The 14,024-nt window shown below is 41.9% G+C and overlaps 1 protein-coding gene across 1 annotated transcript in view; it reads left to right on the forward strand.

Annotated features, from left to right (window-relative positions):
• The first annotated feature begins 586 nt into the window (after positions 1-586).
• The window catches only part of LOC117521250 (chromodomain-helicase-DNA-binding protein 7-like), an 80,839-nt gene continuing 67,401 nt past the window's right edge, over positions 587-14,024 (forward strand). Inside the window, exon 1 of the mRNA XM_034182582.1 lies at positions 587-952. The gene's annotated coding sequence lies outside the window, so the exon portion shown is untranslated. The remainder of the gene's footprint in view (positions 953-14,024) is intronic.

Below are 14,024 nucleotides of genomic sequence, written 5' to 3' on the forward strand. Positions count from 1 at the left end.
GAGAAAACTTTGTGACTTTTTATGCACCCTAGGGACACAAAGTAGTCCTGCACCCTGAGAACGCAGAGCCTGGGCCGGTATGTAGGGTTTAATTAGGTCAACTAAGTAGGGAGGTGTTAGTCTGTGAATAATTTTATAAGTTAATAGCAGAACCTTAAAATCTGATCTCACAGGGACAGGAAGCCAGTGAAGAGATGCTAACAGGTATGTTAAAACAACTACCCATCCCCTATAATAACTGGCACCCTCCTGTACTCTTTTTATGTTGCCTTCTGGCATCTCCCGGTTTATACCGGTTATGGCAACTAAAATGTATTTTTATCGTGTTAAAGAACACAACGTTACAAAATGTATAAGTAAAAAACAATTCTTCAAATACTTCCTCAACCAAGTAGGTTTCCAAACATAAGTAGCGCAAATTATCTAATTATGAGGAACAAACTTTGACTTGAAATGTGAGCTATTTAACATCAATGTAAACATATTTTCCCTCCCGAATGAAAACTCCATGATAGCGACGCTCGTGCACAGCGGGGTCAGTGACCGCGCACGCCGCCTGCTCGCGTGTGTGAGAGGTTCTCGGGAGCGCGCCGCCCCCTGGCCGAGGAAGGTGAGCGAAGCGAGTGTCTGGAGGGGAGGACTCGGGTGCGCGACTAGCCGAGGGATCGATCGGATTAAACTCGATTTGAGTGAAATTAACACAAAGGAGAGAGAAGAGCAACGCACACTAGTCGGCGAGGTCGCGGATACGGCACAAACCAGAGAAACATTTCTTCAAAAAAAATTATACATATATATATGTAAAACTTGAACTTTTTCCTTCTTTCTTTATTTATATTTCACATGAAAAGGACCACGGTGGATTTTTTTCTCTCCCCTAAGCAAGCGGAGATACTAAACCTACTAACGAGGAGTTTGATTTGATAAAGCCCGAAGTGACCGAGCTTGTTGGGTAAGCTAACCAGTGCTTCTTTTCCAATTTTCTTCAGTTTTACGACACGCTTCAGCGCAGGTGTGTTGGAGTTATTGTAACTATTCTCTTTTTATTCCATTTCCATTTATATCGTCCCAGAATAGTAAGTTTTTGCTACTTTTTCAGCGCACTCGGACTCTTTAATCTGTGCTGGGAGTTTGGTTTTCAGACCGGTGGCCATCTAGCCAGCGGCAAACTGAATGTAAAGACCAGGTACAGGTGTTGTGGTGTGTTTGTGTCCGGTTTTATTTCAGCAGAAAGCCGCAGAAGGTCCGCGGAGCTGCCATGCCGACATGCTAACAATAGCAGGTTTAGCTTTGCCACCCGCTCCGTCGCTCGTGCACACACGCGCACAGCGCTCTCCAATAGTTAGTTGAAAAGTGGAAAGAAATGCTTCAAACGCGACTTGGAGCGTCTTTTTCCCCCTGAGCCCGTTTCAAGGCGAACCTGTTGAATTAAAGTGTGGTGGGACGTTGCGTTAAGTGAGCTTTAAATGGCGTTAGCCTCGTTAGCTAATTGTGTTGTTGGAGACACGAGGTGGCTCGAGCGCAGAGGTGAGCCACTGGCCGACTGAATGAGCGCAGCTCTGAGGGACATTCCCAGCGGACAACACTGGCTAGGTAGCGCTGAAAAACACCGCTTTCGGGCAGAGTTTTTCCATTTCAGCCTAAACTTATGAATCCTCGTAGTTTCTTCGCGGGATGGTTGCGTTTTATTGACGGGACGGGATAAAGTGTACCGTAGTAGTCGCTAGTTTTATTGGACGCGACGGACAGCGCAAGAAGAGGGGGTAGGAGTGAGGCCAAGCGGTCATTGCTTCCAGCCGTGTTTTTACGTTGTTTTTGCTGCACTTTATGGAACTAGAACCTCTTTAAATTGTTTCTAATACACTCGTATCTGTGTGGTGCTTTATGAAAGGTAGAGAAGTGTTTTGCTGTGTGCAAATCGAGATGAGCGGATCATTCTCCGGTCCTTAATGACGTCCGAAGCGCCGCTGACAGGCTAATTAGCTCTGCTAGCCGCTGGAGATTAGCCCAACGCTAGGACACAACTTCAGCTAACCCGCTAACGTCCGGGGAGCCGGGAATCTGCTCGGATGGGTTAGCAGTAAGCTATGAAAAGAACTTTATCAATCTTTGGCCTCTCTTATTTATTTATTTATTTTTGTCGACGGGGTAGGCATCAAAATAATGTTCCATACTTTTCCGCATTTGCACCCCCACTCCCATTTTTTGGCTACAATTTCTCCGTTGTTACATTCGTATCCCACCAACAAAGTTTGGAAACGATTTACAACACTTGTTTCTCATTTTGTGCGGACGTGAAGCCAAAACACCAGCAGGTGCACTCAGCTGTTCTTGCAACATATTTTCAGTTTCCCTGTGCTGAAGGGATTGGCCAGAAAAATATACATGAGTGAGTTAGTCCATCACAGGCGTCTTGTGTAGACTACAGTTTTGGTCATTGATCAATTGCAGGTCAAGGACCACAATGGAAATAAGTGCTAGTTCTTTTATTGTTAGCCTTTTATTGTGATTGTATTGTATTTATTTTATACCATGGCATTTTAATAGTAAAATCAATTGACTGCTCAAAAACAAATTCAGTTATGTGTCACTAAATTAAAGTAATACAGTGAGGACAAGCTGTGTTGCATCTGGTGAACTTTGATGCAGCTGAGCAACCAAATTAGCAACTTTGTTTAGCCTCCCATAAATGTCTGTCACTAGCTGGATGGTTAGCAGATGCTGGATAAAGTTTGACTGCTCCCCTTTAGGGGTTCGCCACAGGAGATCATCAGTTTCTATCTCACCCTGTCCTCTGCATCTTTCTCTGTCACACCAACCACTTGGCATGTTAACACATTTATAAAGCTCCTTTGGCCTCCTCCTTCTGCCTGGTGGATCCATCCTTAGCATCCTTCTCCCTATATATGCTAAGTCCCAACTCTGCACATGTGCAAACATCTCACTTCTCTGACTTTGTCGCCAAAGTGTTGCACCTGTGCTGTCCCTTTATTCATTCACAATCCTATCCATCCTCGTCACTCCCAAAGAAAATTACAGCATATTTAGCTCTTTCTTCTCCAGTTCTGCCTCCTGCCTTGTTGTTGGTGCCACAGTCTTTAAGCCGTACAACATAGTAGGGCTGAAACGATTAGTCGAGTAACTTGAATAATTCGATTACAACAAATGATTGTGGCAAATTCTGTGCCTCAAAGCTTCGTGTAACGATGTAGTACACATGCCAGGGCTGTGTGTGGTGCTGTAACGTTTCCAGAAAAACAAACAGAAGAAGACTAGAGCATGCGCATAGGCCGTGTAAGCGCTAATCAATTTAGCACAAACACTACATCCTTCCAACATGAGAGTAAAATAAAGGTTTTTAGGAGAAAGAGGGTCCATGCTGATCATCTGAAATAGTTTACTGTGCGTTTAATGCGAAGCAGTGTGCTTCTGTTTAAAACAAAAAAAACAAAAAACACTTTCATCCACTGGCTGCTCTCCGTTCTACGCGGGGAGTGACTATTCGTTCTGCGGCCAGCTGCTGTCTCTGCCTGGTGTGAGCAGCGACACACAACGCTTCACAAACACGGTAACTGTGAGGCTTGCATGTTCAACCTCCAGCTGAAATGCATCTGCTGAATCGCAGAGAAAGGGATTTAAAAAAAAAATCATGCAGCGACCCAGTCCACCAACCTTAACAAAACTTAAAAATGGCTAAATTTTACATGTTGAGGAAAACAAAAACAGAAAGCCACATCCCATCACCATTTCAGCAAAATGTCAAGACTTTGGTCCAACTTTGGCTGAGCTCCTGACACCAGGAAAGATCCAAAACTTGTAAAGATGTGAAAAAATATTTACCCAGGAAAACAGGGATATACTGAATTTGACAATCTGCATAATGGTGCAGCGACATTGTGCCATTGCTTTTGGAGAGCCCTGGACTGTTGATGTTTAAAAACGCAAAAGTACTTTTTATCCGTTTACTCGATTAATCGCCAGAATAATCGATAAAATAGTCAATTACTAAAATAATTGATAGCTGTAGCCCTACAACATAGCTGGTCTTACTACAGTGTGGTGAACTTTTCACTCTTGCAGATATCCACCTTTCTCCACCCATTCTACCCTCCCTGCACGCTCTTCCTCACCTCTCTGCCATACTCTCCTTTACTTTGGGTAGTTGGTCCCAAGTATTAAAACTCAACTACCTCGACTCCGAGCAAATGTACTGTTCCACCAGGCTTCCTCTCATTCACACACATGTACTTTGTCTTGCTCCTACGGATTTCATTCCCCTTCTCTCCAGAGCTTATCTCCACCTCTCTAAGCTAATTTCAGTTTATGGCAATTTATTCAATTTAAGATAGCATCTATGGGGTACCACATAATGCCTACTATGTGGGCAAATATGGGAAAAAAATGGAGTGGGGAAAATAAAACCAGATTAAACTGTCTAGTCTGTCTGGCTGGAGATATAAATAGACTGCGTTTTTGTTGACCTTTTACATCTCATGCCTCGTTTTTACCCATTCACGGACACACAAATACTCACATACTGATGTTAGGGTACTGCCACGCAAGTTGCTCAATTTTGAGAAGCAACTTTAGATCTGTAGGGACTGTGGTCAAGCGTATCAAATATCTTTTGGAAACTAACTCCATCACTGCAGACTCAACTCAACACGCTACCGAAACTATTTGTCTGATCTGTAGTGCAGATCAGTCATGGCTTACTTTTAAACATCACACTGTTCGGGAGTGTTTCGAAACCATTCCAACACCTGTGTTTTGAAGCATTGCTGCAGCATGGGCATTAAAAGGAAACATCACGTGTTGTTTTAAATGGGGCCCTTGATACTTCACACCAAACACTGCAGTTGCTTTTCCCTTTCTGGCGTGGAAACGCAAATGAAAACACTTTCACTGTTTTTGTATTTTACATTTAAAGTTCATAGTCTGAATGGGTTCTGTATATGCACTAGTATGTACTTTTCTCATTTTAATTCACTGCAAATCTGTTATGTGCACTTTGTGCCCTCTGCTTTTTTTGTGTGTGTATTGTGTAACTTTTGTAATGGTCACCCTGTCACACTCAAAACTGACTGAGGTAAACTAGCATTTGCCTGTACCCACATGTGCCCTCTTGTCTATGTTCAGTTTCTTAGTGTGGTTTTAGTTGAGCATAAACGCCCTGGTTGGTTATTTTCTTTCCTGTCTGCCATATAGCCAGGAGCAGCTACCCCCACCACCACCTTGTGTCTGTGAGCCAAGATGGCAGCTAGTCATGTTTAGCGGGCCACAGAGATAAGAGACCCCGACCACACACACAACAGATGTTCAGCACTATTTGGGCTCTTGTTCTTGCCCATTTCTGTCTCTCTCCTCCTTTCTTGTGGTTAGACTGTCTCTCCACCCTTTTTACCACAAAGCTTCCTTGATTTGATAGCAAGGTGACTGGTCTGGACACTGTTGGAACTTGTAGTCAAAGTTCCTCTTTTTATTTATTTTTGTCTCCTTCTGATTCATTCGAAGATGGAAACATGTAATTAAAGGTAGATTTGAGCATAGGTTTATACACGATTCGTTTGTGGTAGAATGCTAAACTAATGCCCTATTTATAAACCAAAAACTATAACATGAAGGTTGACTACATTAAATAATTGCGTTTTTTATTAGAGGCAAATTTGATTGTCAAATGCAACAATTTAGCACCTTAAATATACAACAAATCTCTACAACAACTTCATATAATAAATAAGACCTGTCCCAATTACAGTAATTTTTCTTTTAAATAACAGTTTTGTATTAAAGTGTTGAACAGGCAAACCGAGGTATGTGCAGCCTCATTGGTCAAAAATGTTTGTTTGCGAGTTTACGTCATAGCATCATCTTTGGGAATCCAAGGATGGGCATCTCCATTGACACATTTCATACAGACAATGAATGCATGATATGGTGAGCAGAGTTTGCCTATGAACAGCCATGGTGGCGAATATGGAAGAATAACAAAGCTAAACAATTCTTCAAGCTGTGTGCAGCCTTCTCCCTAACAAAATTCTTAAATACAGATGCCGTTGACACCTTGATGACAGAAATAAATAAATAAATCATTCATTGTCAATGTGAGACATATTTGATGAGGTAAGCACTTTCCTTTGTGCTTGTTTAAGTTAGTTTTGTGGTGTGGAGCGACTGTATGGAAACTGTAAAGAAACCCAACATCAACACAGACGCACAGAAAAATTGAATTTTGTCCAAAGTATTGATGACATTTCAAACTTTACCAGAGCAGCAACTATTTTGGGTAGGCTCCCCCCACCCCCCCTTCACTGGGGAAAAGCTCCAGCATTTTGCCTTTTTCAAATACTAATGGAAGCCATTTCCTACATGATCTTTTGTTTTCAAAAAGTGTTCCTTAAATATGCCAGGCCAGTATGTGGCGCTGTAACATTCCCACAACAAACGGGGAAGATGACGTGGAGCATGTGCATAATCTATGTAAGGAGCTAATCAGTGTAGCGGCAGAAGCTACAACTTTACAAATCGGCACATTGAATAAATATAAAGTCTTTTAATCTGACCTGTTGCATTGTTTCAGCCGGATTCATCATCGCAGTGTGTCAAACTGTTATAAGACATAAGACACCATGCTTTCGGAAGACTATCGTGGAAATTGCTTGTGAATAAATGCAGTGTGGAGCTGTTTTTAAATAAGTCCCTCTGTTTGTTTGTCTTTTCTGGATGTATTTTGATTCTTTCCCATGTTCAGCCACAGTCAGTAAACCAGTAAGCAGTGCTAACTGCTTCAAAGTCCCAGCTGTCCTATTGAGAGCGTTTTACCCAATATCACTTACTCGCTTCCTCTCCCAGCCTTCATGGTCACACTCTTGCAGAATCCATGAACTGAACACAATTTTCTCATAGACACATAAAAATAAAACGTGGAAGTCAAGCACTGTAAACAGTGAGACTGGAAATTTGGCTGACTGAATGGGGGGAAAAAGCTTGATAAATTTAAAGCATTCTGAGTTCTTTATTTTACCCCCTCCCCCCAATGCATTAATTAATCAAGAAAATGTTTGATTAACACGGGGGCGTGGTTTGGTTCTGGCTTCACCGGGATTCGTCGAAAAAATTACTCAACATGTCGAATAATTCCGGGAGCGCTCCCGGAGAAGTGGCCTGACGACGGAGACAACGCGAACAACGGCGTTTGATACTTTTTAATTGCCGTGTCATCCCGCCCCTTCCTGTAGTGACACCACCGTAATTGGCGCCCGGCGTTGTATCCCTAACCAACGGCGATAGAGCCCATATCGGTGTCCTCAAAGGTGTTTTAACCGGCGACAGAGAGCAGACAAAACGGCGGCGCTAGCAGACAGTACGCTGTTCTAAATTCCACCTCCCGGTTAATGGTGTTCCAAACGGCCGATAGGCGGCGGTCAGTATAAAAACCATAGCGCGCTGCATGCAGGCCTCTCACTCGTGGCCGGCTCCAGATATTTTTGCAGAGAAGCTCCAGTATGCCTCCTAAAATAAAATTGGCAGCAGCAAGGACTTACCAAGAGGTCTGGTTCAGGGGTAGCCCTGTGGTGCAGACGAGCAACACGTTGAGGAGGGGAAAAAGGAGAGAAAAGAAAAGGCTGAGAGATGATCTCCCCCAGCCTATTATACTCTGGGGGTGGTGCCTATATGCAAAAGTTCCTGGAGGAACGCAGGATTTTCCTGGATAGATCCAGCGGTACACAGGGCATTATCGGCGGCAGCAGAACACCGTTCTCATGCGCGTCTTAACCTGCGATTGTAAAGGATAGAATTATTAACCCCCATTGCCTGACGTGTGCCGGATGCTACGGCGTCAAAACGCCGCTTTATTCGGCGGATTTAGCGGCGCTTTATTCACGTATTTGCGGATAGTACGGCGCTCAAAACGCCGGCGAAATGCTCTGCCCCTTTCCACCGCGAAAACAGCCGGAACTACCGTGAACTTCGGTCTACGTACTACCCGCCGACAAAACGGTCTATGTATAACCTGGGCTTTAGAATTGCTGTTTTAAGGAATTGGTTTCAGATACACCTATGGTTACTCTAAAAGATGAACATGAGTCACCTTTCCTTTATAAAATTGCCCTTTAACCTTGGGTCATCTTAAAGATGACACTTATTTGCAACAGTTATTTTGAGCAAATTGCTGAACACAACTATGGTTACCTTGAAGCACTAATGTGAAGTCATTTCACCTTTCTGTTTGCCACGTGACTTTTCACTTTGATATTGAAAGATCCAACTCGGGTCCCGTCCACACGGAGATGGGTTGAGGCATTTCCTCAAAAGTTTTGTATCATATTGGTGTTTCTTCCACTAGGAACTGTTGTTTTCAGAGCTTGAAAATGCTGCTTTTTGAAAACTGGTTCCAGAGCGGATAAATCTGAAAACGCCAAATTTGCATCTGCGTGGACAAGCAATATGGAAATTTTCTGAAACAGCCGCTCATAATGAATGACATACTGTTGTTAACAGTGTAATTTAACATACTTTTTTTTTTGTCTTTGGTGGATTCTTAATAGGATTTATTTTCATCGCTAGCTGAATGCTGAAGAGACAAAGGATGCTTGTGGTGGATGCCGATCATGAATAAAGTAAAATTTAAAATGTCTGGAATTTATATTTATATTTGCAAACTTTTTTTTTAAACTTTCACTTTTGATAGTCTGTGTGCTTCTTACCCTGTGTGTTGGTATACAATGTTGCTGGAACCTCAGTTTCCCTGAGGGAGTCTTCCCAAGGGATCAAAGTTCTATCTAATCAAATTGCGGTGTGGTGTTTTCCCTGTGTGAATAGCATATACTGCCACATGTACATTAGAGAGATTAAACATTTTTCTGAGGACTCTGTACTTTCCCTGAAACCGGGTTCCAGTATGACACCAGTTCTTCTACTATGAATATCTACTGTAGTGAATCAAAATGCAGATTTCAGTGCTTCATTTCTCATCTTACAGTGGTAAAGATTGCAGTATTGATGGAATATTCAATAGTTTGGGACTACTGCTAACTTTTTAAGTGTCTCAAAGTTTTGTGCAACTTTGAGCCCTAGTATACTACATATCTATCTTATTTTTAGTGTATCTGTTTAGAAAAGAAGCCCGAATGATACTCAAAGCTAGTCATGGTGAATGTTTTCTTAGTATTTTGACCTACCATCAGTCAGTAGCAGGCTTGAATTGTCTCAGAATATTTAACTTCTCCCGCATATTTTACTTCTTCTGAACTCAGTGTGCTTTTTCACAGTAGTTAAGCATAGCTTGGCACAACAGGGTGTTGACAGGTGGCAAAACAGGTGTATGATCGCGACCCACTTGGTGTCAAACGTGAAGTGCGCAGAACATGACATGTTAGACAGCTCGGACTTTCCTCAAAAACACAGAAATTAAAAAATTTAAATACAGCCATAAGAACAGATTAAAACTGGAAATAAATGTACTTCATGCAAACCAACAAATTCATTTAAATTGAATTGAAACAACTATTAGGTAGCGTGGTGGGTCAGTGGTTAGCACTGTTGCCTCACAGCAAGAACGTCCTAGGATTGCTTCCTGCATGGTCCCTGCTGTGTGGAGTTTGAATGTTCTCCATGTGTTTGCGTGGGTTTCCTCCAGGCTCTCTGGCTTCTTCCTTCCAATTATAAGTCGGGATGGATACCGAGAACCGGTTCTTTTCGAGAATAGTTAGGAAATAATTCGATGCACCGACATCGATAGCCTTTTTGTTTAACGATTCCCTTATCTGTCCTTCAGGGCCTTGTTTTTGAGGGTGCAATGATCATTTCTCTACAACTACGCTGTTCTACTGAAGAATGTCTTGAACGTCCCATTTTCCTCAGGCTTTCAAAGAGAAAAGCATGTTCAACAGGTGCTGGCTTCATCCTTAAATAGGGGACACCTGATTCGCACTACTATTATTGTGAACACCCCCTTTTCTACTTTTTTTTTTTTTTACTAATAGCCCAATTTCATAGCCTTACGAGTGTGCATATCATGAATGCTTGGTCTTGTAGGATTTGTGAGAATCTACTGGTACCTTGTTTCCCATGTAACAATAAGAAATATACTCAAAACCTGGATTAATCTTTCTAGTCACATAGAACTACTATTATTCTGAACACTACTGTATGTGCTATTGCAGTGTAGTTTTCCACGAACTGGACTTGAATAGATTTAACTTTAACAGAAGTGTTGTGTTGAACAGGGCAAATTTAATATAGCATCTCGTTATTGTTGGCAGCTTCACAGCAAAAAGGTTGTGGGCTGCCTCACCAAGAAGGTCATGCGATCGATTTCTACCTGGGGCCTTTCTGTGTGACGTTTGCTAGGGGTGCCAGAAAAAATCGATTCACGTCCGAATCGCGATTCTTATTTATTAAGATTCTGAATCGATCCAAAATGTCCAAGAATCGATTTTTTTTTTAAAAGCATTTATTTTAAACATTTTCTTGCTTACTCGCTGCGTGTACTGTTTGTCAGTCAACGGCCACCGTACTACAGCGTCCCCGCGAGGGGAGGGTCCGGCGTGCTTCAAACATTCGTGAGCTGCAGCTTAGCATGGCAGACGAAGAGCTAATTCAGCCAGCACCGTCTTTGCTGAAGGCAAATGTTTGGGCGCATTTTGGGTTTCATTATTTGCTGTGTAAGGAGCAGCTTGACATGACTTATGCAATGTGCAAAATCTGCAAAATGAAAGTCAAGTGCTTCGGACCACTTCAAATCCGCAAGCCCATATGCTACGGCATCACCCGGAGCTAAAAGAAGTGGAGCAGCGGTATCTGTCGACTACTGACAAGCACTTCGCTAAACTGCCAGCCAACTCTGAATGAGCAAAGCAGATAAGTAAATTTAAACCTAGAATAACTTGATTAACCCTGTAAAGCTGCATTTTCTTAAGCATAAACATTTTTTAAGTAATATAACTATTTCTCAGAGCTCTTTGAATCAAAAATCGATTCTGAATCGAATCGTCACCCCAAGAATCGGAATTGAATTAAATCGTGAGTTGTTGTAAGATTCACATCCCTAGCGTTTGCATTTTCTCCCTGTGTTTGCGTGGGTCCCCTCTGGGTGCTCCAGCTTCCTCGCACACCCAGAGACATGGAGGTTAGATGAATTGAAGACTCTAAATTGACTAAGTTTTGATTTTGAAGGTGTTTGTGTGTCTATACATGGCACTGTGACAGACTGGCGTTCCATCCAGGGTGTACCACACCTCTCACTATATGACTGCTGGGATAGGCTTTCACTTAACTCATCACAGATGGCATCATTTAGAACCTTTCAGGTCCTTGCTCGGTCTACAACCCCTGGCAAAAATTATGGAATCACTGGCCTCAGAGGATGTTCATTCAGTTGTTTAATTTTGTAGAAAAAAAAGCAGATCACAGACATGACACAAAACTAAAGTCATTTCAAATGGCAACTTTCTGGCTTTAAGAAACACTATAAGAAATCAAGAAAAAAAGATTGTGGCAGTCAGTAACGGTTACTTTTTTAGACCAAGCAGAGGAAAAAAATATGGAATCACTCAATTCTGAGGAAAAAATTATGGAATCACCCTGTAAATTTTCATCCCCCAAATTAACACCTACATCAAATCAGATCTGCTCATTGACATTGACCCTATGTGTCTTTTTTGCAAGGCATGTTTTTGCAGTTTTTGCTCTATGGCAAGATGCATTATCATCTTGAAAAATGATTTCATCATCCCCAAACATCCTTTCAATTGTCCAAAATATCAACATAAACTTGTGCATTTATTGATGATGTAATGACAGCCATCTCCCCAGTGCCTTTACCTGACATGCAGCCCCATATCATCAATGACTGTGGAAATTTACATGTTCTCTTCAGGCAGTCATCTTTATAAATCTCATTGGAAAGGCACCAAACAAAAGTTCCAGCATCATCACCTTGCCCAATGCAGATTCGAGATTCATCACTGAATATGACTTTCATCCAGTCATCCACAGTCCACAACTGCTTTTCCTTAGCCCATTGTAACCTTGTTTTTTTTCTGTTTAGGTGTTAATGATGCCTTTAGTTTAGCTTTTCTGTATGTAAATCCCATTTCCTTTAGGCGGTTTCTTACAGTTCGGTCACAGATGTTGACTCCAGTTTCCTCCCATTCGTTCCTCATTTGTTTTGTTGTACATTTTTCGATTTTTGAGACATATTGCTTTAAGTTTTCTGTCTTGACGCTTTGATGTCTTCCTTGGTCTACCAGTATGTTTGCCTTTAACAACCTTCCCATGTTGTTTGTATTTGGTCCAGAGTTTAGACACAGCTGACTGTGAACAACCAACATCTTTTGCAACATTGCGTGATGATTTACTCTCTTTTAAGAGTTTGATAATCCTCTCCTTTGTTTCAATTGACATCTCTCGTGTTGGAGCCATGATTCATGTCAGTCCACTTGGTGCAACAGCTCTCCAAGGTGTGTTCACTCCTTTTTAGATGCAGACTAATGAGCAGATCTGATATGACGCAGGTGTTAGTTTTGGGGATGAAAATTTACAGGGTGATTCCATAATTTTTTCCTCAGAATTGAGTGATTCCATATTTTATTTCCTTTGCTTGGTCTAAAAAAGTAACCATTACTGACTGCCACAATCTTTTTTTCTTGATTTCTTATAGTGTTTCTTAAAGCCAGAAAGTTGCCATTTGAAATGACTTTAGTTTTGTGTCATGTCTGTGATCTGCTTTTTTTCTACAAAATTAAACAACTGAATGAACATCCTCCGAGGCCGGTGATTCCATAATTTTTGCCAGGGGTTGTATATGTCTATGGAATTGTAATGGAAACCCTGTGTTTAACAAGTGGTACACTAGGAACTTTCAGTGTGTCTAAAATTATGGCTAGTTGAAACCGGTTGAGGGGCAAAGTTTCCTTTATACTGGAAACATTGTACTTATGTGTTTTGTTGAAGTCATGGGGTTTGCTGGTTTTGTAGTGTGCCTCATAACATTGTTTTGGAAGCTTTTCCAAACTTGTACTCTGGAAACCCATTGGCACAAAATGGTAGCAACTTGTGTATTGGTGATGCAATGTGTGGTAGGGTACTGCAGTGAGACACTTCGTGGTTGATAGCCTGGTGTTGGCTGACGTAAAAACGTAGCATTTGTTCGGGTGGCCATTTTGTCTCGTGTCATGGACGGCAGCCCTGTTAGTAGAAATGAGAAGCTGCACTGTTGTTGTCCCTGTGTCTTTCATCTTTCCATCTCATGCTCCACCTCCAAACACCCACCTACTCCCTCTCTGCTCATGTACGGTCTCCCTACTCATCTCTCTTTTTCTCTCGCTACTTTCCTGTTTCCTACTGTCCCTCCTGCCCTCTAATTTCCAGCCAAAAGGTTAGCGCAGATTTTTAGCACCATGGTGACATTCAAAACTGTCATCTCGTCTCACTGCTCCCCTCTATCCTGCTCTCCTGTTCTCTCACCTGTCTCTCCTTCCACCGCCTCCTCCTCAGCATTTGCCTAAGTCATCCCCCATCGTGCTCCTGCAGTGAAGGCCTTCTGGTCAGCATGCTGTGCTTCGAAGAGAGGCTGGCGTTAATAGAGCTCTCAAGTATTTGTGTGTGGGCTGTATGCGTGTTATGTGTTTGAAGAGATGGAATGTCAAGTGTGTTCCTGACCTATATGTGTGTGGGTATTTTTTATTTTAAAATCTATTGTTGACCGTCAAGGTTGTGTGTCATACTTTCTTTCCATTTCACTGTGTCACTAGTAGACTCATGTTCACTGATGGGCAAATACTCAAATCTCTCTCAAAAAACAAACAAAAACATAGCAGAAAAATGTGTGTGAGTTTAGCGTCGTCAGTTACTGATGTATCCAGTTATTGAAAAGTGGCATCAGTACCATGAGAATTTCCAAGTGTACTCATGCAGATTGTCCCACCTCGCATCTTTTCATCTCTTCTAAGCATTTCTGTCTGATCTAGTGATTCAAATGGTTGAATAAAGGTTAAGTGGTGCTTGATCATGTCATTAGT

This window comes from Thalassophryne amazonica, chromosome 12 (assembly GCF_902500255.1).
Source record: "Thalassophryne amazonica chromosome 12, fThaAma1.1, whole genome shotgun sequence".
Taxonomy (NCBI): domain Eukaryota; kingdom Metazoa; phylum Chordata; class Actinopteri; order Batrachoidiformes; family Batrachoididae; genus Thalassophryne; species Thalassophryne amazonica.